The 26,879-nt window shown below is 45.7% G+C and overlaps 1 long non-coding RNA gene across 2 annotated transcripts in view; it reads left to right on the top strand.

Moving 5' to 3' along the window:
- The window catches only part of LOC137636318 (uncharacterized), a 37,550-nt gene extending 16,552 nt beyond the window's left edge, over positions 1 to 20,998 (top strand). Inside the window, exons 2-5 of one of the 2 annotated variants that reach the window (XR_011043064.1) lie at positions 3,503 to 3,595; positions 12,052 to 12,266; positions 12,761 to 12,887; positions 20,764 to 20,998. This is a non-coding gene — a long non-coding RNA (uncharacterized lncRNA). The remainder of the gene's footprint in view (positions 1 to 3,502; positions 3,596 to 12,051; positions 12,267 to 12,760; positions 12,888 to 20,763) is intronic. The other variant, XR_011043063.1, reaches the window with a different exon arrangement.
- The last annotated feature ends 5,881 nt before the right edge of the window (positions 20,999 to 26,879 follow it).

Below are 26,879 nucleotides of genomic sequence, written 5' to 3'. Positions count from 1 at the left end.
GGATACCTACAAAGTTGCTCAAATAGGTGGAAGCAACTCGAGGCCCATTCCTGGACAATCTCCGTGATCAGTGTAGGATATCGCGTCCTGTTCATAACATCTCTACCTCCCCTGACGACAAATCCAGTGTCATTGAACTCCCTTGCCATGGGATCGGCAAGGGGGCAAGCCCTACGGGCAGAAGTCCTGATCCTGTTGAAGAAGGGCGCTCTCCAAGAGGTCCTCAATGGATCCCCAAGCTTCTTCAGTCGACTCTTTCTTGTAAAGAAGGCGTCTGGAGGCTGGAGACCAGTCATCGACCTCTCAGATCTGAACAAGTTTGTCAAACAAACTCCGTTCAGCATGGAGATGGCAGACACGGTCAGACTAGCAGTAAGACCGCAAGACTTCATGTGCACACTGGATCTAAAGGACGCATACTTCCAGATCCCAGTCCATCCGTCTTCAAGGGAGTACTTAAGATTCAGCTTAGACAACAGAATAAACCAGTTCAAGGTGCTGTGCTTCGGTCTGTCCACAGCACCACAAGTCTTCCCTGGAGTGTTTACCCTAGTCTCATCTTGGGCACACAGGATTGGCATCCGTCTCCTCCGTTTCCTCCGTTATCTGGACAATTGGCTAATCCTAGCAGACTCGGTGTCAACCCTTCTTCAACACCAAGACAAACTTCTCTGAGACTTTGCCAGGATCTGAGGATCATGGTAAATCTCGAGAAGTCCTCTCTGCTTCCCACTCAAAGACTGGTATACCTAGGCATGATTATAGACACCATTCTCCACAAAGCCTTCTCATCAGATGACAGCAAGGCTGAGGAGGGTTGCAAGACCTTTTCTCAGACGAGAAGAACTTCCAGCCCAATCGTGGTTACGTCTCCTCGGTCACCTTTCATCGCTAGCTCGTCTAGTTCCCAATGGTCGCCTCAGGATGAGATCCCTCCAATGGCGACTCAAGTCCTGGTGGAATCAAGCGTACGACTCCCCGGACATCCAGATCCAAATGGGAATTGCGGAACTGACGGATCTCCAATGGTGGGTGGAAGACGAGATCCTACGAAAGGGAGTGGATCTTCTCGTCCTCCCCCCGGATTTGATGCTGTTTTCGGACAAGGGTGGGGGCCCACGTGCTGCACCACACGACCTCATGCCTCTGGTCAGAGTCAGAAAAGTACTTCCACATAATTCTCCTAGAGATGAAGGCTGTCTTTCTGGCCCTTCAACAGTTCCACTAGTACCTGGCAAGTCACTCTGTGGTGGTGATGAGCGACAACACCACAGTAGTGGCCTACATCAACAAACAGGGAGGTACTTTTTCATAGCAACTATCCCATCTAGCAGTAGAGATACTGAGATGGGCCAAAATCCACTGGATACCACTATCGACACGCTTCATTCTGGCCAAGAGGAATGTGCTCGCCGACAACCTGAGCAGAGCATCTCAGATAGTGAGTACCGAGTGGTCTTTGGATCATCTAGGAGCCAACAAAGTCCTGACTTTGTGGGGTTCTCCGACTGTGGACCTCTTTGCAACGGCCCTAAACTTCAGGCTCCCACTGTACTGTTCCCCAGTTCCAGGCCCCAAGGCTCTCTTGCAAGATGCTTTCCAACAACGGTGGGACAACATAGATGTTTACGCCTTTCCCCCGTTCAGTCTGATAAGGAGGGTACTCAACAAGACCAGAACATCGGTCAATCTTTCAATGACCCTCATAGCTCCGCTATGGCATCACGCGGAATGGTTCCCGGACCTTCTGCAACTCCTAACGGAGCTACCAAGAGAGCTCCTTCCACGACACAATCTTCTCAAGCAACCACATGCCAACATCTTCCACAAAGCCGTAGCTTCGCTACGACTTCACGCCTGGAGACTATCCAGCATCTCCTCTCTGAGAGAGGATTTTCGCAGCAAGTTGCTGTCAGGATGTCTGGACACCTGCGAAAGTCATCTTTAGCAGTCTAGCAGGCAAAGTGGAAAGTCTTCTGTGATTGGTGTCGTGGAAGGGGTATCTCTCCACTCGATGCCACTATTCCAACAATAGCGGAGTTCCTTGTGTATTTGCGTGAAGAAATGCGCTTTTCAGTCTTGGCAGTGAAAGGCTATCGCTCAGCCTTAAGTAGCCTTCAGGTTGAAAGGAATGGACATTTCCTCATCGCTAGAACTTTCTCTACTCATACGTAGTTATGAACTTACCTGCCCTCAGTCGGAAGTGAGACCTCCCCCTTGGAACGGGGTTCGAGTTCTCAGGTCTCTTAAGAGACCTCCCTATGAACCATTACGTCAGGCATCAGATCGCCACCTAACCTGGAAGGCGGTGTTCCTGCTAGCTTTGGTTTCAGCCAAGCGAGTCAGCGAACTTCATGGTCTCTAGTATGACATCGCCCATTCAAGGGGATGGGGGGAGGTAACTTTCAGCTTCGTCCCTGAGTTTATTGCTAAGACTCAGAATCCTGGAGTAGCAGATCCTCGATTCGACTCCTTCCTGATTTCTAGTCTCCGTTTTGTAACAGATGACCCAGACCATCTCTTACTATTGCCCAGTAAGGAGTTTGAGGCTCTACCTCAAAAGAACAGCTGCAGTCCGTCCTCATGTGCCCGCACTATTCGTCAGCACAGGAAGGACTAAGAGGAGGGTCACCAAGAACACCATCTATGCATGGATTCGCAGGGTCCTTGACCTGGCACTGCATCCAGACCCTCCTCCGTCACGTCGCCCTAAAGCACACGATGTCGGGCGTAGCTACGTCCCTAGCCTTCAAGAAGAATTTTTCAGTGACGCAGGTTCTTCAAGCTGGGGTGTGGAAACGTCAAGCAACATTCACATCCTACTACCTGCAAGACATGACCCACAGGAGACTCGATACGTTCTCTATCGGTCCTGTGGTGGCTGCACAACAGCTGGTTTAAAACCTCAAGCTCCTTATTGGACAATTAGCAGAAGGTTGAGGGCAATGTTACCTGGTTTTAGTCTGCATGAATGAAAAGTTTTGACTGGCCCTTATTCTTTTCTTCATCATCCCCTCTCTTGGGGAAAGCAGCATCCGGGGTTTTCTGCATAGCTGACCTCAAACCACTGCAGGTAAACCATGCTCCCTTGTGTTCCTAGTATTAATATTAATACTGTTACGTCCCCATACCCTGACGAGGTGGTATTGGGAAAGTCCTAGTCTACAAGTTTCCATCTAAAGAACTTCAGAACAACTTTCTAGGATGAGTCACACTTCATACCTTCACACACAGCTTGCGTAGGCCGCAGACCTTGTGTAGCAAGGTTCTAGCGAGGTGCAGGGACTCCTTATTTCTTGAGTGCTTACACACTCAAATAAGGAGTCCCCAGGGAAAGCCAAAAGCCAGTAGTTTATGGAATGATGTGCAGTAGTTAAAATTTTACTTAAATTATACATTCTCTTATTGAAGGACTCAGGTTTGTATAGTTATGGTAAATATAATTTACTGTACTTTAAAAATTTGTTATATTATAGACTAATATTTTACTTAATTCATTCAGAAACCATACCTTCAAGGCCAGGTTAAGTAGGTGAGCCATGGAGATGGAAGCAGGCCTTTGTCAAGCTGTGCTCGGTGTTGTAATTTATGTAAGGTTAGGTAGTGTCCATCCTTTTTATTTTTGTATACATAGATGTTACCCCTGAGGTCTTCCTAATATTTGCAAACCAATTTACATTTGTTCTGTCACTAAATACAAACCAACGCTCTTCATAGGGGATATTACTTTCATTGAAGCTGAATGCGAGCGTTAACCACCCACCCACTAGTTAGCGAGGGTGGGTGGAGGGTTACTAGCTAGCCCGCTCACTCACACACCGGGGCTGAGAGCCCACTTTGTTTTTGGCTTGAGTGGAGAATGTACGTTGCCCCTCTTCCCCCCTCACCTTTATTGACTTGCCATTACTGACTAATTGCTTTCTTCTCTTTCTTTTCAGTGTGTGTGTGCTCTCTCCTTGGCCGTCCACATGCGGACTTGTCCGGGACCTGATGGCTGCTCCTGTGGGATGTTTATGTCATAAGCATCTGCTATGTCCTGCCTGCTGTGAGCGGCGTGGTGACCAGGACAACACCTGCCTTGAATGCCGAGAGTGGTCTGCCTCTCAGTGGGAGAAGTATGGGACCCGACATAAGAAGTCCAAAAGGGATTCTTCACCTTCAGGGTCTTCCTCGAAGTTTAAGAAATCTAGGACTTCTCTGATCACGCCCAACCTCTTCCTAAAGCTCCTGTTCATTCTGTTTACGCCGGGAAACAATCGCAGAAAAACGTACGCCAATTAACTCCAGGTCAACCTCAGGTCTCGAGGAATAGTGCTGCTTCCCCTAGTGAAGCGGCCCCGCCCCACCCCTCTCCCTAAGTGAGACTTGCAGTACTCTTTTTCTGATGTTTTCCAGGTATGGTCATCTCTGGATTTGACCGGCTCCCGAAGATAAACGTGTTTTTTGAACTTCAACTCGGTTCGAAGCAGAAACGATCACACTTCCTCAGAGGTGGATCCCTTATTGTTGCTGAGTGTGAGCTTACAAGATCCTGAGGTTTTGTCTGCCGTGTCCGCTGACGATTCCCACCCTGCCTCTTCTTCCGCTGCGGCCGCTGTTGCCAAAGACTGCTCCCTCCCCCCTTGATGAGCCAATTCTTCCATCTGGGGTAGAGCAAAGTTCAAGGCAGGTCCCTCTTGTGGGTGGGTATCGCTCTCGCCTAGAGTGAGATCCCCCCGTAGAATCCCAGATCCAAATGTCTTCTAGACATCTTCCTGTTCCTGCTTAGCATTCCTCCCCTTCGGAAGATCTTCGCTGCCCTCAACGAGCTCCCAGAGTGAGTGGTTCTCCTTAACGCTTCAGACGTTCTCCTCCCCCTCCGTCTAAAAAACATCTCTTTGGTTTACCCAAAGACTGCGATCTCCTTCGCCAGACAATCCCCTCCGGAGGATCGTCGCTCATCAGTGGAGTACCTCGTCACTCGTCACCTTGACTGCAGACCTCTTCCAGAGACCGTCACTCTTCACCTCGTGATGAATAACATCAGAGTCGCCGACAGCCTTCTAGTTCCCAACCCTCATCTGTTATATTGGACTCGCCGTTTGCCAGCCCCTAAGTATTTGTTTGTCCATAGGCACCCTTCAACTTCTCGTCACTTGACAGTAGTTTGTGGTTTGTCAGCTGCCATAGATTCTTCAGGCTTTCCGACCACTTGTCGATCACTTGCAGTCCACTGTTCATCAGCTGATCGTAGTTCTACAGCTACTTGTCACTCATCCACGACTCATCATTCCCTGCCTTGTTGACGTTCACCAGCAGCTTATCGTTCGGCTGTAACTCACCGATCACCAACTACTAGACTTTCGGCAGTTTCTCGTCGTTCTCCAGCTGCTCGTTGTTCCTTAGCTTCTCGGCATTCCCCAGCTGCTCGTCGATCGCCAGTGGCTCGTCATTCGCCAGCTGTTCTTAGTTCTCCTGTGGCTGGTCGTTCACCAGCCGTTCGCCATTCGCCAGGCTGTTGGAGATCTCCAGATTAAAAGCAATTTTCCTGACACTCTCCTCTTTGAGCTTCTCATCACTCATCAAGTCATCGGCACTCGCCAACCCGCCATTCGCCAGCTCCTTGTAGGAGTTTTCCCTCTCATTCACCAGCTCACAAATGACAGTCATCAGGCTTAGATCGCCGTTCTCCAACTCTAGACCGTAAGTCTTCTGTTTCTTACAGGTCGACTCAAGAACACAGCTCCCCAGCCAAAGTGTCCAGGACATCACGCCTGGAAGGACCACTTCCGACAACCTCTCCTTCAGAAGGAACCAGCCTTTAAGGAGCCTAGATGGGTAAGCTGCCCTTTCCATTCACCCTTAAGTGGGAACCATCAAGGTAGCAGCCGTCCGCCTCTTCGCACCGCTTGCCTGTCCAGTCATCAGTCGATCCAGGCAGGAACCTGGTTCCATCTTTTCAGAGACCTTCAGCATCGATCCTCTCAGGGAATCTGTCGGCCAGCTCCTCAGTGGGCAAGAAACCTTGGTTCAATGCACCGGTCAAAGCAGTTCACCAGGCATTTGTGGAAGGTGTCTCACCTCTACAGTCCACCAGTATGCCAAGGATTCCTTTGGAGAAGTCATCTTCATCTTCGGCTGACTCTAGACGTAAGTCTACGTTCCCCCCTCCTGAGGTGCCCTCATCATCTTCCATCTCTCTTAAGTGGAGATGAGTAATAGCTAAACCGCAGGATTCCTCTCGGATCAAACTGACTCCTGTACGGATATTCAGGCGGAGACTGAGCATCGTCATCCCCACTCCTCCGGGGGTAGGCGCCCCCAGCATCTCCCGAACCAAGATTCTCCCTCTCTCGGAGAGCATTCTTTGGCTGGGTCTTCCTGCCCCTCCCTTATCAAGGTGGTTCCCTCGAAGCAGCTACCGTTATCCAGACCTTTACTGGAGGACGTCGCTCCTTCAGCAAATGATGGACATACAGAAGAGCATGCAAGACCTTCACTCCTGGAGGAATTCTTTCCATCCCGTAAGGGGTCTAGGATGCCAAGACTGTCATAGAGTCTGGCAAGGACTTCAAGGCCTTCACAAAAAGGATCCAAATGATCTTCTCCAAACCTTGCAGGGTCGTCATCATTGTTCGAGGGACGACGTCGACTCACCTCGAGAGGAGATTTAGTGGGTGGATGACTTAACGACGATGACGACCATCTCCCAAGACCTGCTAGTCCAAAGCTATTGGAGGCAGAGCAGGAGGAGTTGGAGCACGCCTTCTAGCAGGTCTTGGCCTGCATGAGGATCATTAATGGGTTATCTGATCCAGCGGTGGCCCCTCAGCGGTGCCTGTCGGAAGGCGTTCTCACAGATCACTTGCTCCTCCCTTAAACATCTTCCACCTCCTTTTGTGCAGCAGAGGAAGTATCACGAGGTCTCCAATGAGCCCCTTCCTCCCCTGCCTCTCGATCACTCCATAGAGGCCCTTACCAGAGGGATCTCCCTCGAGAGACTATCAGGACTTCGAGTTTCGTTCTCGGCATTGAAGATTCTTAACCAGGAGAAAGTAGCGAAGTACGCCATGCAGGCTACTTTGTGGCTAGACCTCTGGTTAGGATCAGTGGGATACCTCATAAGGACCGAGGACAGGTGCAAGACCTCGAGGAAGGTGATATAGACCTTTCTATTATCAGGAAATGAAACCATTGAGTTCCTTTCCCACCAAGTTGTGAACTTTTGGGCAAATACGATCCTTCGGCGAAGGGACTCAATAAAAAAAAAGATTCCGCCGTCAGCTCCCCCAGAATGAAGTAACGAGACTGAGAAACTCTACTCTGAATGATTCCTCTGTTCAGGCAGGAAAACGTTGACCGGGCTTCAGAGAGGTGAAGAAAGTTCAAGCAGGACACCCTCCTCCATAGGGCTCGAACATCTCGTCCTATAGACCACTTCCTCTGCAGAAGAAACAACAGAAACAGCTAAAACCGCTAACGAATAAACGAATAGGATAGCAGCTACAACGACAACAAGGTGTAGAAGCCTTTTCCAGCCAAAGAGCGAAAGGGTTCCAAGCCCTCATGTGGAGGTAAGAGTTCTAGAGAAAGCAGCCGAGACTGCACCCGCTAGGATGGGCCATCCTCCCATTTGTCCACCAGTGGTGGTTACCTGCATTGCCACTGGCAAAGGTGACTGCAGCTTAAGGTTAAACCTTGGACAGTCTCCATGATTCCTTTAGGGTATTGCGTCTCATTCACTCAATCTCTCCCTCCACTGACCAAGGATCCAGTTCCATCAAGCTTCTATGCGAAGGGATCCGCAAAGGAGCTGGCTCTCCGGGCCGAATTCCAGACCATGTTGAAGAAGGCTGCTCTCCAGGAGGTCCTCGGCGACTCCCAGGCTTCTTCAGTCGACTCTTTCTTGTGAAAAAGGTGTTATCGACCTCTCAGCTCTGAACAAGTTTGTCTAACAAACTCCGTTCAGCATGGAGACGGCAGACACAGTCGAACAAGCGGTAAGACCACAGGACTTCAGGTGCAAACTGGACCTAAAAGACGCATACTTCCAGATCCCAATCCACCCGTCTTCAAGGAAGTATCTAAGGATCATTCCAGACAACAAGAAATACTAGATCAAGGTGCTGTGCTTCGGTCTTTCCACAGCACCTCAAGTTTTCACGAAAATATTCGCCCTAGTGTCATCCTGAGCTCATAGAATTGGCTTCCATTTCCTGAGATATCTGGACAACTGGCTGATTCTAGCAGACTCGATGGCAACCCTTCTTCATCTCCGAGACAAACTTCATAAGTTTTGATAAGATCTGGGAATCATGGAAAATCTCAAGAAGTCGTCACTACTTCCCTTTCAACGACTGGTATACTTAGATATTATCATCGACACTGATCAACAGAAAGTCTTCCCATCAGATGACAGGGTAGTGAGGCTGACGAAGGTAGTAAGACCATTCCTCAGACGAGAACTCCCAGCCCAGAGGTGGTTATGTCTCCTCGGGCACCTATCATCCTTGGTTTGTCTAGATCCCAAGGGCTGTCTCAGTATCTTATCTCTCCAATGGAGGCTAAAGTTCAGCTGGAATCAGTCTAACGATTCCCCGGACATTCGAGTTCCTGTAGGACTAGAAGAGCAGACAGACCTCAGATGGTGGGTGGCAGACGAGAATCTCCGCACGGGTGTCGACCTTCTCGTCCTCTCCTAAGACTTGATGCTCTTCTCAGATGCATCAAAAGAAGGATGGGGGCCAACATGCTGCACCACACAGCCTCAGGCCTATGGTCAGAGTCCAAAAAGTACCAGCACATAAATCTCTTAGAAATGAAGCCAGCCTTCTTAACCCTCCAACAGTTCCAGCAGTTCTCGGCAGGCCACTCGGTGGTGTTGATGAGCGACAACACATTGGTAGTGGCTTACTTCAACAAACAAGCCGGTACCTTTTCGCAGGCCCTAGCATCTAGCATTAGAGATTCTGAGATGGTCAGAAGACAACTCGGTGACCCTATCAGCATGCTTCATTCCAGACAAAAGGAATGTGCTCGCAGACAACCTGAGCAGAGCGACTCAGAAATTGGGCTCCGAGTGGTCTTTAAATCATCTAGCAGCTAATAAAGTCCTGACTTTGTGGGGTTCCCCGACTATGGACTTGTTCGCAACATCCCCGAATTTCAGGCTCCCGCTTTACTGCTACCCAGTCTCGGATCCCCAGGCTCTCTGGCAAGATGCATTCCAGCAACGGTGGGACAACATCGACGTTTGGGTCTTTCCCCCGTTCTGTCTGATGAGAAGAGTTCTCAACAAGACCAGAGCATCCACCAATCTCTCGATAACCCTCATAGCTCTGCTATGGCATCACGCAGAATGGCTCCCGGACCTTCTGCAGCTCCTAACAAAGCTCCCAAGAGAACTCCCTCCACGACATGATCTACTCAAGCAGCCCCATGGGAACATCTTCCACAATGCTGTAGCTTTGCCATGACTTGACGCCTGGAGACTATCCAGAACCTCCTCACTCTGAGAGGATTTTCGCAACACCTTCGACACTCATCAGCTTCGGTCTACCAAGCTAAGTGGACTGTCTTCTATGGTTGGTGTCGTGGAAGGGGTATCTCTCCCTTCGATGTTACTATTCAAATGATAGCAGAGTTCCTTTTACACCTTCGGAGGTAATGCTCCTCTCAGTTTCAGCAGTATAAGGTTACCACTCAGCCTTGAGTCTAGTATTTAAGCTGAAATTTGTAGATATTTCTTTATCGTTGGAACTTTCTCTCCTCATAGAAGTTATGAGTTTACTGTCCCTAGTTGGAAGTTAGAACTGCTTGGAACATGGTTTGGGTCCTTCAGTCTCCCCTATGAACCATTACGCCAGGTAACAGATCGCCACCTCACTCTGAAGAGGGTGTTCCTACTCGCTTTGGCTTTGGCCATAAGAGTTTGTGAACTTCATGGTCTTTCTTAAGACATCGCCCATTCAAAGGAATGGGGAGAGGTAATCCTCAGCTTCATTCCTGATTTCATTGCAAAGTCTCAAAATTCAGGGGTAGCAGATCCTAGATTTGATTTCTTCCAAATTGAGAGTCTTCGTACCATAACCGATGACACAGATCAACTGTTACTATGCCCAGTAAGAAGTTTTGAGGTATTACGTCAAAAGAACACCTGCAGCTGGCCCCCAAGTGTCAGCACTCTTCGTTAGCACAAGGAATGTCAAGAGAAGGATCACGAAGAACACCATCTGTGTTTGTATTCGTAAGGCCCTGAATCCCTATCCTCTTCCAACATATCGACCGAGAGCTCATGACGTCAGGGGCATTGCAACATCCCTTTCATTCAAATGAAACTACTCTGTGGCGCAGGTACTAGAAGCGGGCATGTGGAAGCATCAGACGACCTTCACTACCCACTACCTGCAAAACGTAACCCACGGGAACATGGAAACTTTTTCCATTGGTCCTGTGGTGGCTGCACGAGTTGTTTAACACCTCAAGCTCCTTGATGGACAAGTAGCAGAGGGTTGAGGGCATAAGTTATCCTGGAGTAGTCTGGGGTGATTGTTCAAGAATGGCTGGCTCTTTCTTTTCTTCATCTTTCCCTCCCTTGGGGAATCAGCATTCAGGGTCCTCTGCAAAGCTGACCTCAACTATCTGCAGGTAAATCATTTTCCCTAGTGTAACCTAGCATTGTTTTAATACTTGTTGCATCCCCATACCCTAACGATGGGATATTAGGTAATGTCTTGGTGACCTCTGAAGATACCTATGGCTCGGAAGAACTCTTAGCTAGACTGTCACATTGCTAGTGTCACGAGCACACAGCTTGTGTAGGCCGCGGACCATGCATAGCACGGGTTTAGCGAGGTGTAGGGTTTCCGCCAATTAAGTGCAAAACGCATAAAGGGGAAAACCCTGGCTCAAAGCCAAAAAGCCAATTGGCACAGACTTCCACCTTTCTCAAGGGTAAGTCTCATCCCATATAGATAGCTTTGGTTTGTTATTTAGTGACGGAACAAATGACAAATTTGGAAGTCATTTGTATTTTTCCTAACAGTACAAACCTGTAGCTATTTATATAAATTTGCCAGCCAGTACCTGTCCCTCTTGAAGTCCTACTTCCTAGCAAAGTAGGTTAACAGCCCAGGTGTGTAAGTGAGCGGGGTAGCTACTACTCCCACCCCCCACCCTGCTACTTAGCGGATGGGTGCTTAACCCTCGTTTAAAGTCTCCTCACCTATCCTTCTTAGATTCCTAAACTGGGTTAAGTCTGTTAGGGGTGCAGATATCTATGGTTATCTACGGATACGTCCCTGATTATACACGATATCTTAGGATAGTCGTTCCGGGGGTTAGAACCCCTTGATACCTGACGATAATTCTCTTGTAATATCACTCGCAGAAATATTATACAGTAGGAAGCTGCCGGAAGAACCTTCCATCAGGACGACATGGCTATCTCACCCAAAAATAGATTTTTCCTAAGTCAAAATCCGTTTTCTTTCAGCTTCGTATAAATAGCTAAATCTTTGTGTCGTTATAAAAAATACAAAATACTTTCAAATTTGACATGTTAAGCCGATATACGTGATCTTGCGACGAGCTCTGCAACAAAAAGAGCAATTCTATTCATGAAATTAGAAAATACAGTACATACTTATCTCTGATAATGGTATAATGGTATTATACATAGCATAACGAGAAAATATAAGTACAGAAGTGTGATAAACGAAAACATAAGCTATGTTTTGATAACTGTGTTTTCATCTCAAAGTTGTTCAGTACTGTGTACAGGTTGAAGCCTGTAGCTCTATCCCGACTGAAGCTATGTCGGTTTTGTTAAGAATAGTCACTAAGGTTGTACAAATATTTTGTGAATGGATAACAGCGTGATAGCCTACTGCTTGATTTATAAAATAATGGAATTGTTTATATATTTTATGTACTATGTAACTTTGGAATGAAGTCTTGGTGCCTAGCAATGAATTTCTCTGAAGTTAGATAAAATTTTAGCATTTTTCAAGTAACACTATTAGGGAAAGGGCTTTTTTTATGATGATTTATTTGAATTGAGCAATATTCCAGGTAAGGTTGCTGTCACCCCAAGATGAAAATGGCTTTTAATCATGACGCCGATGCGATGGAAATAGCCGTATCTTTTCTTTCCTGGCTGCCCCAGCACGCTATCAAGACTTGCCTAGAAGTAGCGTCTCGGGACTCTCACTGACCCTTTCTTTAAAGTTCCCTTAGGAACTCGTAAAACATCGCATCTGTTTGTACTGGATGGAAATCCTTATAAAGTAAGTTGCTTTTAGTTTTTGATTATCTGGAAAGTGTTTTCTTTTCACAAATGGAAATGTGTTATTGGCTAGAAAAACAAGTAACCTTATAGGTTACTTTGAGTGACTGTTCTGTATAGGCTATTGTGTTGAGGGTAGGATAAAATTTCAAGCTTGCAGCAAATGTTTTTATGTTGAACAGGCTGATATAAGTCTCTTTTTATAGTTTACATATGAAATTTGTTTTAATGTTGTTACTGTTTTTAAAATATTTTTATTTAATTGTTCATTATTTATATTTATTTATTTCCTTATATCCTTTCCTCACTGGGCTATTTTTCCCTGTTGGAGCCCTTGGGCTTATAGCATCTTGCTTCTCCAACTAGGTTTATAGCTTAGCTAGTAATAATAATAATAATAATAATAATAATAATAATAATAATAATAATAATAATAATAACCAGATAAAAATGATAATGCTTGGATAGCTTAATTCCTTTTCTATTGTATTACAGAATGGTGTGTAAGGGAAGAACAATAGTACAAGCCTATGTTAGAGGCCTTTGACTGCTCTGTTGCAGCTAACAACAAGGACAGAGCTCAAGAAGTGTATTTCTCACTACTGCCACTGACCCTGTATTGGTAAGCTCTCATCAACAGCCATTTTTACACTAAGTCCTCAACTTAAAACTTAATGGGTTCCTAAAAACTGTATGCGAGTCAAATTTTTAAATTTGGTCCTAGGGTAAGCATCATTTAACTTGCGTGCCTACAATTTTCAGCAGCAAAGGTCAACAAATAGTCACTTTTCAATATTAAACTTACCCGATAATCATGTAGCTGTCAACTCTGTTGCCCGACAGAATTCTATGGAGGGATACGCCAGCTATCACAATACTAGAAGGGGGTGTTCTTACCAGCGCCACCTGTGGCCAGGTACTCAAGTACTTCTTGTTGACACCTCCTCAATTATTCCTCTGTCGTGCTTCTGACAAGACGTTCTGGGATACGCTTATGTTCTTGGAGTATTTTCACGACTTTGGTGAAGTATTTCTCTTTGATTTCGGCTGTCGCTTTACTGGAAACTTCTATATTAACTTAGTTAGCTTCCTTTTATTATAAACTTATTAAAATTAATTTTTATATTTGTTTATATTCGACCTTCCTAATAGTAGGCGGTCTTTTCTTGGTACCGAAGTTAATTATCGTGAGCCCGTCATTTCGGTTTTACCTGTTAACATATTATGCTATTTTAAGGTCTTTGAAAGAATTTCTTTGATAGTCTCGTATTTTTTCAAAGTTGAACTAACGTTTTGTTTGTCTCGGCAGTTGTTGACGTTCAGAACGTTTCAACTTGCACTCTATCGTTACGATAGAGAAAGAATGTTCACGGTTTCACATTGCAGTAAAGAGTAACCGTTTCTAGCGTTTTGTTCATTCTTTCTTAACTTAATGGTTTTGATCCTAATAAGGAACTTTTCTTTTTGGGAAATATTTCAGTTTTTTCCTTTAACAATAATATGTTTTAACGATATATATGATTGGGCTCTTCTCTCAGGTTCTAAGTCAAGAGAGAGAGAGAGAGAGAGAGAGAGAGAGAGATAGAGACGGAGGGAGAAAGAGGATAAACGTTTCCCTCAAGCCTGCCAGGCGTACGAGTAACGTCGTTATCGTTTTGCTCTTATCCCTAGTCTCTTTAGGGGAAGAAACTAAACGTTTCTAGAGTGATCTAGTGTTTAGTCTCTTTCCAGCCACTGAATTTTCTTTCATTAGATTTTTCTGTTACATTGTAATTCTGTTTTCGCAATTACTAACTTTTGAGAAGGATAGAATTGCGTGTTTCAGGTACAAACCACTTAAAGTTTCGAGTTCAGTGAAATAAGTGCAAACAGAAATCAAAGTGATAAGTGATTAGTGCAAAGTATGTCAGTGTTATGCGTGAGGGTACTTTTGTGCGCGCCAGTCGTCCTCCCAGTCCGGGACCTCTTGCAAGCTCCCAAGCCCAGGGGAGAAGCAATGTCGAAGGGCATAAGGGTTCGGCAGGCCTTGATCGGCGCACAGAAGTATCCTCGGTGGTTGTGGGCGTGTCTTACCGAGACCGTCACTCCCACCCGCAGACGATTGAGCCCTTATTTTGCTCGTCTGCAGAAGAGATTTAGAGGAGAAAATAAAGGCAGAGTTACGCTGGTCTCAGGTCTCAAGACCTCTTAAACGTAAAATCCAGACCTATGCCAGACGTACGAAGTAAAGTTCAACAACCCGGATGCAGTCATTGGGTTAGCTCTGTCTCTCCTCAGTCATCAGTTTGTCGGGCTGAGAGTGCGCCTACACTCCCCCCCCCCTATGCTCGCTCCGCCTGATCGCAGTACCACCTGCCAGGCGTACGATGTTGTGGACTCTACTACAGTCCATGCAAGCACAGCTTTCGGACCTGATGCGTGAGTGTCGTGCTGAGAGTGTTGCACCTCCTCCTCCTCCTGCACCGGTGGTGCACCAACCGCCTGCACCCGTTCAGCCTGTGCTGCACCCGCCTGCACCGGTGGTGCACCAACCGGCTGCACCCGTTCAGCCTGTGCTGCACCCGCCTGCACTCGCTGCACCCAGTCGCAGCACCATCTGCCAGGCGTACGATGTTGTAGACTCTACTACAGTCCATGCAAGCACAGCTTTCGGACCTGTTGTGTGAGTGTCGGGCTGAGAGTGTTGCACCTCCCCTGCACCCGTTCAGCCTGTGCTCAACCCGCCTGCACTCGCTGCACCCAGTCGCAGCACCATCTGCCAGGCGTACGATGTTGTAGACTCTACTACAGTCCATGCAAGCACAGCTTTCGGACCTGTTGTGTGAGTGTCGGGCTGAGAGTGTTGCACCTCCCCTGCACCCTTTCAGCCTGTGCTCAACCCGCCTGCACTCGCTGCACCCAGTCGCAGCACCATCTGCCAGGCGTACGATGTTGAACCTCTTTCTGTGTTCGCTGTTCCCAGTGTTGTTCAGCCTCAGCCTTCTTTAAGGCAACCTTCGGTTTGGGATCAGGAGGATTACCCCACTCTTCCTCCTCCTCCCCTGGCTGCTCCACCGGTGGTGCAACTCTCGGTGGAGGTACAACCTCTTCCACCTGTGAGTCAGTCTCCTCAGCTGCTGCACCGAGCTCAACCCGTGCACCCTGATTCTGCACCTTCCACTGTTGTTGTTCCAGCTCGTTCTGACTCTGCTGTTCAGCATACCTTACCTCCATTTTCTAACCATGGCAACAATATGAATCATGAGTTATGAATGTAAGGTAAACATTATGTTGATTTTTAAATCCCATGCAAGCATGCATAAAGCACTCTAGCACTGGTCATGGAATTTCTGAGAAATGTTAAACGCCATGCACACGCTCTGCTTTCCTTACAGCAGGCTCTGCTTACAGCAGGCTCTGCTTACTACATGCTCAGCATTCAGCATGCTCTGCATTCAGCATGCTCTGCATACAACATGCTCTGCATACAGCATGCTCTGCTTTCAGCATGCTATGCATACAACATGCTCTACATACAGCATGCTCTGCATACAGCATACTCTGCATTCATCATGCTCTGCATACCTTACCGCATGCTTCTCAACATATCTTGGGTTGTTGCCAACTCACTAGACTGTCAAGCAGTTTCATAACATTGCCTTCTAGTCTGCTGCTTTTGCACCAGTGAACCCTCACTCAGAGAACTTAGCTTTTCTAGGATAAGGTCCCTGTAGATGAGAAAGTTCTTTTCTCCCTCCTTCTGATATTCCCTTGAGGACTTTGTCATTTGGAGGGAGCCTTTAGCTGCATAACCTCTTATGGACTTTTATTTAAGCATAACATGCTTACAGGGAAGGTAATGGTTTCACTTCAGCCGCTAATCCCGTCTGTTACCACACCTGCTCCCATAGACCTTGAGCTGTGTTGCATGACATGCAGTCCAAGCTTAGTCCTTGTTAGAGGATTTTTGTTTACGGAGTCAATGTGTCACGGGGAAGACGTTCAACAACCAACAGAAGGGACTTGTTGTGACGCAGTGCGGCAACCTCAGCAACCCGTTAAGGAGTTGTCTGTACGACCCAGATAGTCTAGACAGATTCGGGTTGTCACTGTACTTCCTCGCTTGCCCATGATTGTCAGTTTTCAGACTGTGCAGCAGTATCATGATCTTGTGTCCGGCTCCGTCAGACGACTGGCTTTTAAGAGCTCCCACAAGTCGTCGCTGTCTGGAGATTTTCAAATGGACTATGGATCTGACCAAGGAACTGGGCCTCCTGGTCAATTTTGAGGAGTCTCAGCTCGTTCCATCCCAGACCATTGTTTCCTTGGGTATGGATCTTCAGAGTCGAGCTTTTTGGACTTGTCCGTCGGCCCCAAGGATCTTCCAAGCCCTAGAATGCATCCAGAGCATGCTGAGAAGGAACCGATGCTTAGTCAGGCAGGGGATGAGTCTAACAGGGACACTTTCATCGCTGACCCTGTTCATCGAGTTAGGGAGACTCCACCTCCGCCCCCTTCAGTATCATCTAGCTGCTCACTGGATAAAGGACATGACGCTAGAGACGGGCTCAGTTCCTGTTTCCGAAGAGATGAGGTCTACTCTAACGTGGTGGAAGAACAGCATTCTTCTCAAGGAAGGTCTACCTTTGGCTGTTCAGACCCCCGACCACCGTCTCTTCTCGGACGCATCGGACACGGGCTGGGGTGCGACACTGGACGGACAGGAATGCTCGGGAACATGGAATCAGGAGCAAAGGACACTTCACCTCTATTGCAAGGAGTTGTTGGCAGTTCATCTGGCCTTGATAAACTTCAAGTCCCTCCAGCTTACAAGGTGGTGGAGGTGAACTCCGACTACACCACAGCCTTGGCTTACATCTCCAAGCAGAGAGGGACTCATTCGAGGAAGTTGTTCAAGATCGCAAGGGACCTCCTCATTTGGTCAAAGATCGAAAGCTCACGCTGGTAACGAGGCTCATTCAGGGCGATATGAATGTCATGGCAGATCGCCTCAGCCGTAAGGGTCAGGTCTTCCCCACAGAGTGGACCCTTCACAAGAATGTTTGCAGCAGACTTTGGGCCCTGTGGGGTCTGCCAACCATAGTTCTATTCGCTACCTCGATGACCAAGAAGCTCCTCTTGTATTGTTCTCCGATTCCAGACCCAACAGCAGTTCGCGTGGATGCCTTTCTGCTGGATTGGTCCCATCTCAACCTGTATGCATTCCCGCCGTTCAAGATTGTCAACAGGGTACTTCAGAAGTTCGCCTCTCACAAAGGGACACGGTTGACGTTGGTTGCTCCCCTCTGACCCGCGAGAGAAGGGTTCACCGAGGTACTGCAATGGCTGGTCGACGTTTCCCAGGACTCTTCCTCCTAGAGTGGACCTTCTGCGTCAACCTCACGTAAAGAAGGTACACCCAAACCTCCACGCTCTTCGTCTGACTGCCTTCAGACTATCGAAAGTCTCTCAAGAACTAGAGGCTTTTCGAAGGAGGCTTTTCGAAGGAGGCAGCCAGAACGATTGCCAGAGCAAGGACGACATCCACTCTCAGAGTCTATCAGTCTTAATGGGAAGTCTTCCGAAGCTGGTGCAAGGCCAATGCAGTTTTCCTCAACCAGTACCACTGTAACCCAGATTGCTGACTTCCTGTTACATCTAAGGAACGTAAAATCCCTATCAGCTCCTACGATCAAGGGTTACAGAAGTATGTTGGCAGCGGTTTTCCGCCACAGAGGCTTGGATCTTTCCTCCAACAAAGATCTACAGGACCTCCTTAGGTCTTTTGAGACCTCAAAGGAACGTCGGTTGTCCACTCCAGGCTGGAATCTAGACGTGGTCCTAAGGTTCCTAATGTCATCAGGATTTGAACCGTTCCAATCAGCCTCTTTTAAGGACCTCACATTAGAAACTCTTTTCCTCGTGTGCTTAGCAACAGGTAAAAGAGTAAGTGAGATCCACGCCTTCAGCAGGAACATAGGTTTCACATCTGAAACGGCTACATGTTCCTTGCGGCTCGTTTTTTTTTGGCTAAAACGAGCTTCCTTCCCGTCCTTGCCCTAAGTCGTTCGAGATCCCAAACCTGTCCAACATGGTGGGGAACGAACTAGAGAGAGTACTTTGCCCTGTTAGAGCTCTTAAGTACTATTTAAGAAGGTCAAAACCATTACGAGGACAATCAGAAGCCTTATGGTGTGCTATCAAGAAGCCTTCTCTACCAATGTCTAAGAACTCAGTTTCTTACTACATCAGGCTTCTGATTAGAGAAGCAAATTCTCATCTGAAGGAAGAAGACCTTGCTTTGCTGAAGGTAAGGACACATGAAGTGAGAGCTGTGGCTACTTCAGTGGCCTTCAAACAGAACCGTTCTCTGCAGAGTGTTATGGATGCAACCTATTGGAGAAACAAGTCAGTGTTCGCATCATTCTATCTCAAAGATGTCCAGTCTCTTTACGAGTACTGCTACACCCTGGGTCCATTCGTAGCAACAAAGGTCAACAAATAGTCACATTTCGTATTGTAAGTGTTGTCTTGCTTACTGTATTGAATTACATATTGTTTGATTACAGTACTTCATTATGAGGTTTTGATAGAATAACTGAGATTTTATGATTTCATTTTGGATTTGAGGATAGATGTGAGACAGGCAAGAGAGCGTGCTAGAAATAGGAACGAATGGCGAGCGATTGTGACGCAGTTCCGGTAGGCCCTGCTGCTTCCTCCGGTGCCTTAGATGACCGCGGAGGTAGCAGCAGTAGGGGATTCAGCATTATGAAGCTTCATCTGTGGTGGATAACGGGGGAGGTTGGGCTGTGACACCCTAGCAGTACCAGCTGAACTCGGTTGAGTCCCTTATCAGGCTGGGAGGAACGTAGAGAGTAGAGGTCCCCTTTTTGGTTTTTGTTTCATTTGTTGATGTCGGCTATCCCCCAAAATTGGGGGAAGTGCCTTGGTATATGTATGTATTTTGGATTTGTTTGTATCACCAGATGTCTTTGAGGACCTTCTGAAAGTCACTGTTCTTCAGTAGCTAATTTTTATAATTTTTATCAGGAAAGTTTTTTTTATTTTAAATTCAATCTTGGTAATAATTAGAACTAGTAATCAAGCCTTTAGGCTTTCTAGAAATTTTTAAAACTATTCTTCTTTGCTCAATGGTTTAACTACTGCAGTGTAATTGTGCAGTGGCTACTCTCCTCTTGGTAAGGGTAGAAGAGACTCTTTAGCCATGGTAAGCTGCTCTTTTAGGAGAAGGACACTCCGAAATCAAACCAATGTTCTCTAGTCTTGAGTAGTGCCATAGCCTCTGTACCAAGGCCTTCCACTATCCTAGGTTAGAGTTCTCTTGCTTGAGGGTACACTCGGGCACACTATTCTGTCTTATTTCTCTTCCCCATTTTTTTTTTCTTTTTTTTTTTTTTTTTTAGTTTTTATAGTTTATATATGAAAGATTTATTTCAATGTTACTGTTCTTAAGATATTTTATTTCAATTGTTAATTACTTATCTTGTAGTTTATTTATTTCATTATTTCTTTTCTGCACTGGGCTATCTTCCCTATCGGAGGACTTGGGTTTATAAATTAGCATCTTGCTTATCCAACTAGGGTTGTAGTTTAGCAAGTAATAATAATAATAATAATAATAATAATAGGGTTCAGTAAGAGAGGAGTGAGATTACAGTTGTCCTATAGTCCATTTCTTTTAGCGAGGCAGATTTGCACCGACTCGCAGCGGTGCCCTTTTAGCTCGGAAAAGTTTCCTGATCGCTGATTGGTTAGAATTATCTCGTCCAACCAATCAGCGATCAGGAAACTTTTCCGAGCTAAAGGGGCACTGCTGCGAGTCGGTGCAAATCTGCCTCGCTAAAAGAAATTGACTATAGTTCGTTGATAAGATTTTCCTTCACCAAGAATGAATTTGAAATGTGCCTGCAAATATATTTGATTGTGTCGATATATTTTTATTTTCCTTTTCATTAATGTCCCCTAGTCAATATATTTACTATTTCTGGACCTCCTTGGATGATAAAATTGCTTAATTTCTGCCTGTTGCTATTTTTTATATTATCCTAAATATCAATAATTTAATCAATAGATATTCTATACTTGGTAGTTCTGCTGTTCAGAATTTAATACAGAATTCAGTGAATTGGTTATTTCCAGAGTGCTAGTTTTATTTGCTTTTAGAATTACTCAGAAGTTTTCTTTATAAATTAAGCTACAGTAGATTAAAAAGATAATTATAGTATGAAATAATTTTTTGTAGTTTGGATCAATTCTGAATAGAAAGCAAGATGTAGGTATTGAGAAAGCTTTATAAAAATACTTTTAGATAAGTTTTCCTTATAAAGTTTTATAATTTCAATCTAAACAGGAGAGAAAGGACTATTTTGACACTTGCTAAAAAAACTACCTCTTGTGTTAGTATATCATTAATGATGTTAAATTGGTTGAAGCGAGATTGATATTCAGTTTGTTTTCTTTTTAAATTATTTGTCTAATATTGTTTATACTTTCAGATGTCAGACGTTGGTATCTGCCTCAAAACTAAAATCAACTTCCAAGCACACTGAAAAGAAAAAGCAAAACAAGATCAAGGCTGTCAATAAGTGAGGGTGGGAGCAGACACGTTTGTTCATCACCCGAACCAAAAGCAAAGTGAGCTAGTCACAGGTGTGAGGGGGGGAGGGGTAGCTAGCTACCCCTCCCTACCCTAGTAAACCCTCGTTAAAATTCTAATGGCTCGTCATTTCAGCTACGCCGAAAGTAATACCCATATTAAGTAGCGTGGTTTGTATTTTGTTTACGGACCAACAAGAATTTTGGATATAAGGCTCAAGCAATGGGTCCTGGGAGTTCATTCATCACCCATATATAGGTGAAGATTAAAATGAAAGGGCAGCTAGTGGCCAAAAAGATACTGTACAACAGCAAGTAATGCATTGATAGTGCTACTACTTCATTTATGAGAGATTCAATTATTTGGATATCCTTTCATATGGAGTTTCAAATCCCAATTAAAGTCGAATGTATTTTTCAAGCATTTAAAAAAGAAACAAAAAGTTTACTTTTTACTTATTATAATTATTGCTTACCCATATTAAATGTTTTGAGTTTTTTATATATATATTTATCAATCCTATTTGCATTTTAGGCTTATGTGTACACTGATCAGCTATGCTCAAAATCTTGATAATAAAGCGATTGTTGACCATCTTGATTGGTATAATGACCTGAAGAGGGAGAATCTTTTAACTAAACAGCTCTTTTATAGTATTTAAAACAAGTATGGATGTTTTTCAACTTGAGGTAGAATGTATTATACAGTAATGAGACCTTTATAGAAGAATATTCATTAGTAAGAATGATTTTCTCTTGCCAGTCTTCTATTAAATGTAAATTTTCAATATTAAACTTACCCGATAATCATGTAGCTGTCAACTCCGTTGCCCGACAGAATTCTACGGAAGGGATACGCCAGCGATCGCTATACAAGAGGGGGGTGTACTCACAAGCGCCACCTGTGGCCAGGTACTGCAGTACTTCTTGTTGACACCACTTCAATTTTTCCTCTGTCGTGCTTCCGGCAAGACGTTCATGGATACGCTTATAATTTTGGAGTCTTGTTCACGGTTTTTGGTGAAGTATTGCTCTAAGATTTCAGCTTTCGCTATTCAGGAAGTTTTATTATTAGCTTAGCTAGCTTTTGGAATTAATTTGATTAATTATGGTGACGAAGAGAGTATGAACTCTCTTTCACCTTTAAATGGCCGACCCTTCCCTTAGACGGAAGTGTTGGTGTCTAAGAGAGTATAGACTCTCTTTCTTAATTTAACAAAAGTTATAGATTAATTTTTTTTTTTTTTTTTTTATCTCCGCCTTTTATAGGCCTCTTCGATTAACTTCCTTTTATTATAAACTTATTAAAATTAATTTTTATATTTGTTTATATTCGACCTTTCCTAATAGTAGGCGGTCTTTTCTTGGTACCGAAGTTAATTAACATTGAGCCCGTCATTTCGGTTTTACCTGTTAACATATTATGCTATTTTAATGTTTTTGAAAGAATTTCTTTGATAGTCTCGTACTGTTTTCAAAGTTGAACTAACGTTTTGTTTTGTCTCCGCAGTTGTTGACGTTCAGAACGTTCAACTTGCGCTCTATCGTTACGATAGAAAGAGAATTTTCACGGTGTCACGTTGCAGTAAGAGTAACCGTTTTTAGCGTTTTGTTCATTCTTTCTTAGCTTAATGGTTTTAATTCTAATAAAGGAACTTTTTATTTGGGAAATATTCCAGTTTTTTTCCTTTATCAATAATATGTTTTAACGATATATATGATTGGGCTCTTCTCTCAGGTTCTAAGTCAAGAGAGAGAGAGAGAGAGAGATAGAGACGGAGGGAGAGAGAGCTGGATAAACGTTTCGTTCAAGCGAGTAACGTTGTTATCGTTTTTGCTCTTCTCCCTAGTCTCTTTAGGGGAAGAAGGTAAACGTTTCATGAGTTTTATTCTTGTTCTCAAGCTTTATGCGGTGAGAGATTTTAAACGTAGTTTATTTGATCTAGTGTTTAGTCTCTTTCCAGCCACTGAATTATTTATCTTTCATTAGATTTTTCTGTTACATTGTAATTCTGTTTTCGCAATTACTAACTTTTAAGGAAGGATAGAATTGCGTGTTTCAGGTACAAACCACTTAAAGTTTCGAGTTCAGTGAAATAAGTGCAAACAGAAAATCAAAAGTGATAAGTGATTAGCGCAAAGTGTGTCAGTGTTGTGCGTGAGGGTACTTCTGTGCGTGCCAGTCGTCCTCCCAGTCCGGGACCTCTTGCAAGCTCCCAAGCCCAGGGGAGAAGCAATGTCGAAGGGCAAAAGGGTTCGGCAGGCCTTGATCGGCGCACAGAAGTATCCTCGGTGGTTGCGGGCGTGTCTTACAGAGACCGTCACTCCCACCCGCAGACGATTGAGCCCGTCTTTTACTCGTCTGCAGAAGAAATGTCAGGGAGAAAACGCTGGACTCAGGTCTCAAGACCTCTCAAACGCAAAGTCCAGACCTCAAGAGTTCTACAACTTGGTTGCAGTCATTGGATTAGCTCTGACTCTCCGCAGTCATCAGGTGACTGCACACCTCCTAAGAGAGGTAAGGTGATGCCGCAACAGACCTCATCTTCTGTTAAGGCTTTGCCTCAGCAGACCTTAGCGTCTGTCGACCCCAAGATGACTTTGCTGCAGTCCATGCAGTCACAGCTTGCGGTCTTAATGGGTGAGTGTCAGGCTGAGAAGGTTACACCTCCTCCTGCGATCGCTCCGCCTCACCGCAGTCCAGTCTGCCAGGCGTACGAAGTTGAGGTTCCTCAGGATACCTTACCGCGTACTGAGTTGCCAGTTACCAGCGGTGTGCAGCAACCTCTGCCTTCCTTAAGGCAACCTCAGCAATGGGAGCAGGAGTCTTATGCCTTACTTCTTCCGCTTCCGCCTGCGGTTCCACCAGCGAGGCATCAATCTCTTGAGGTACGACAACCTCTTCCATCCATGAGGCAGCCACCTCAGCACTCGCTGCAGCGATCTCAACCCTCCTCAAGGCGAGAGCCTCAACTCCCTAGGCTAGCACCTCAGGAACCTCAACTCGCGAGACAAGAACTGCGTTCTGCGCAGCCGCTACCTCAACTCTCGCAGCTCTCACCTCAGGAACCTCAACTCGTTCCTCAGGAACCTGCTACTGCGCATCCGCTATCCTTACAGCAAGCGCAACTCTTGAGACAAGAAACTCATGCTAGGAGTCAGCCACCTCAACGCATGCATCTGCCACTTTCTCCTCAACTTGAGCCTCTTCCCATTCAACCTTGAAATAACAAATGACAATAATAACACCTCATTACTTTCATAACTTGCATTTGTAATCATATACATGTATGCCTACACAAACATTATGATAATGGAGGTTATTCGTATTACTTAAATAAAAAAATATATATGTATTCCTTGCAATATATTTTTAACAAATCGCAAATATGGCAAAATATCTTCAAAACAAAAATGAATCATGAGTTATGAATGTAATGTAAATATTATGTTGATATTAAAACCCCATGCAAGCATGCATGAAGTAATGCAGTGTAGCCAATAGGGCGAGTTTCCCTGTCCTGAGGTGAAGTAGATTATAGATCGTATATTTAGTGCAGCTTAATTCTACGATTATCATGCCGGCTATCAAATTCATCAACAAAACAGTCTAATCAATTCCCTCGGCACGTGCACTTTCAATAGACAGTAATGCGATATTACTCAATCTAGCACTGGTCATGGAATTTCTGAGAAATGTTACACGCCATGCAACATGCTCTGCTTCCCTTACAGCATGCTCTACATACAGCATGCTCTGCATACAGCATGCTCTACATACAGCATGCTCTGCATACCTTACCGCATGCTTCTCAGTCACACATCTTTGGTTGTTGCCAACTCACTAGACTGTCAAGCAGTTTCATAACGTTGCCTTCTAGTCTGCTGCTTTTGCACCAGTGAAACCCTCACTGAGAGAACTTAGCTTTTCTCGGATATGGTCCCTGTAGATGAGAAAGTGCTTTTCTCCCTCCTTCTGATATTCCCTTGAGGACTCTGTCATTTGGAGAGGAGCCTTTTGCTGCGTAGCCTCCTATGGACTTTTATTTAAGCATAACATGCTTCCAGGGAAGGTAATGGTTCCACTTCAGTCGCTAACCCCGTCTGTTACCACACCTGCTCCCATAGACCTTGAGCTGTGTTGCAAGACATGCAGTCCAAGCTTAGTCCTTGTTAGAGGATTTTTTGTTTACGGAGTCAGTGTGTCACTGGGAAGACGTTCAACAACCAGCAGAAGTGACTTGTTGTGACGCAGTGCGGCAACCTCAGCAACCCGATAAGGAGTTGTCTATACGACCCAGACAGTCTAGACAGCTTCGGGTTGTCACTGTACTTCCTCGCTTCCCCATGGTTGACAGTTCACAGACTGTGCAGCAGTACCATGATCTTGTGTCCGGCTCCGTCAGACGACTGGCTTTTAAGAGCTCCCACAAGTCGTCGCTGTCTGGAGATTCTCAGATGGACTATGGATCTGACCAAGGAACTGGGCCTCCTGGTCAATTTTGAGGAGTCTCAGCTCGTCCCATCCCAGACCATTGTCTACCTGGGTATGGATCTTCAGAGTCGAGCTTTTCGGGCTTTTCCGTCGGCCCCAAGGATCTTCCAAGCCCTAGAATGCATCCAGAGCATGCTGAGAAGGAACCGATGCTCAGTCAGGTAGTGGATGAGTCTAACAGGGACACTTTCATCGCTGGCCCTGTTCATCGTGTTAGGGAGACTCCACCTCCCCCCCCTTCAGTATCATCTAGCTGCTCACTGGATAAAGGACATGACGCTAGAGACGGTCTCAGTTCTTGTTTCCGAAGAGAGGAGGTCTTCTCTCGCGTGGTGTAAGAACAGCTTTCTTCTCAAGGAAGTCTACTTTTGGCTGTTCAGAAACCCGACCGCCGTCTCCTCTCGGACGCATCAGACACGGGCTGGGGTGCGACTTTGGACGGACAGGAATGCTCGGGAACATGGAATCAGGAGCAAAGGACACTTCACATCAATTGCAAGGAGTTGTTGGCGGTTCTTCTGGCCTTGATAAACTTCAAGTCCCTCCAGCTTAACAAGGTGGTGGAGGTGGACTCTGACAACACCACAGCCCTGGCTTACATCTTCAAGCAGGGAGGGACTCTTTCGTGGAAGTTGTTCTAGATCGCAAGGGACCTCCTCATCTGGTCAAAAGATCGAAAGCTCACGCTGGTAACGAGGTTCATTCAGGGCGATATGAATGTCATGGCAGATCGCCTCAGCCGGAAGGGTCAGGTCATCCCCACAGAGTGGACCCTTCACAAGAGTGTTTGCAGCAGACTTTGGGCCCCCTGGGGTCAGCCAACCTTAGATCTGTTCGCTACCTCGATAACCTTGAGACTCCTGTTGTATTGTTCTCCGATTCCAGACCCAGCAGCAGTTCACGTGGATGCTTTTCTGCTGGATTGGTCCCATCTCGACCTGTATGCATTCCCGCCGTTTTAGATTGTCAACAGGGTACTTCAGAAGTTCTCCTCTCGCAAAGGGACACGGCTGACGTGGATTGGCTCCGCTCTGGCCCGCGAGAGAATGGTTCATAGAGGTACTGCAATGGCTGGTCGACATTCCCAGGACTCTTCCTCTAGGAGTGAACCTTCTACGTCAACCTCACGTAAAGAAGGTACACCCAAACCTCCACGCTCTTCGTCTGACTGCCTTCAGACTTTCGAAAGACTCTCAAGAGCTAGGGGCTTTTCGAAGGAGGCAGCCAGAGCGTTTGCCAGAGCAAAGAGAACATCCACTCTCAGAATCTATCAGTCTCAAGGGGAAGTCTTCCGTAGCTGGTACAAGACCAATGCAGTTTCCTCAACCAGTACCACTGTAACCCAGATTGCTGACTTCCTGTTACATCTAAGGAAAGTAAGATCCCTTTCAGCTCCTACGATCAAGGGTTACAGAAGTATGTTGGCAGCGGTTTTCCGCCACAGAGGCTTGGATCTTTCAACCAACAAAGATCTACAGGACCTCCCTAGGTCTTTTGAGACCTCAAAGGAACGTCGGTTGT

The sequence above is a fragment of the Palaemon carinicauda genome, unplaced genomic scaffold, assembly GCF_036898095.1.
Source record: "Palaemon carinicauda isolate YSFRI2023 unplaced genomic scaffold, ASM3689809v2 scaffold27, whole genome shotgun sequence".
NCBI lineage: Eukaryota > Metazoa > Arthropoda > Malacostraca > Decapoda > Palaemonidae > Palaemon > Palaemon carinicauda.
The sequence above is the reverse complement of the archived record's forward strand: the minus strand, read 5'-3'. Positions and strand labels throughout refer to the sequence as shown.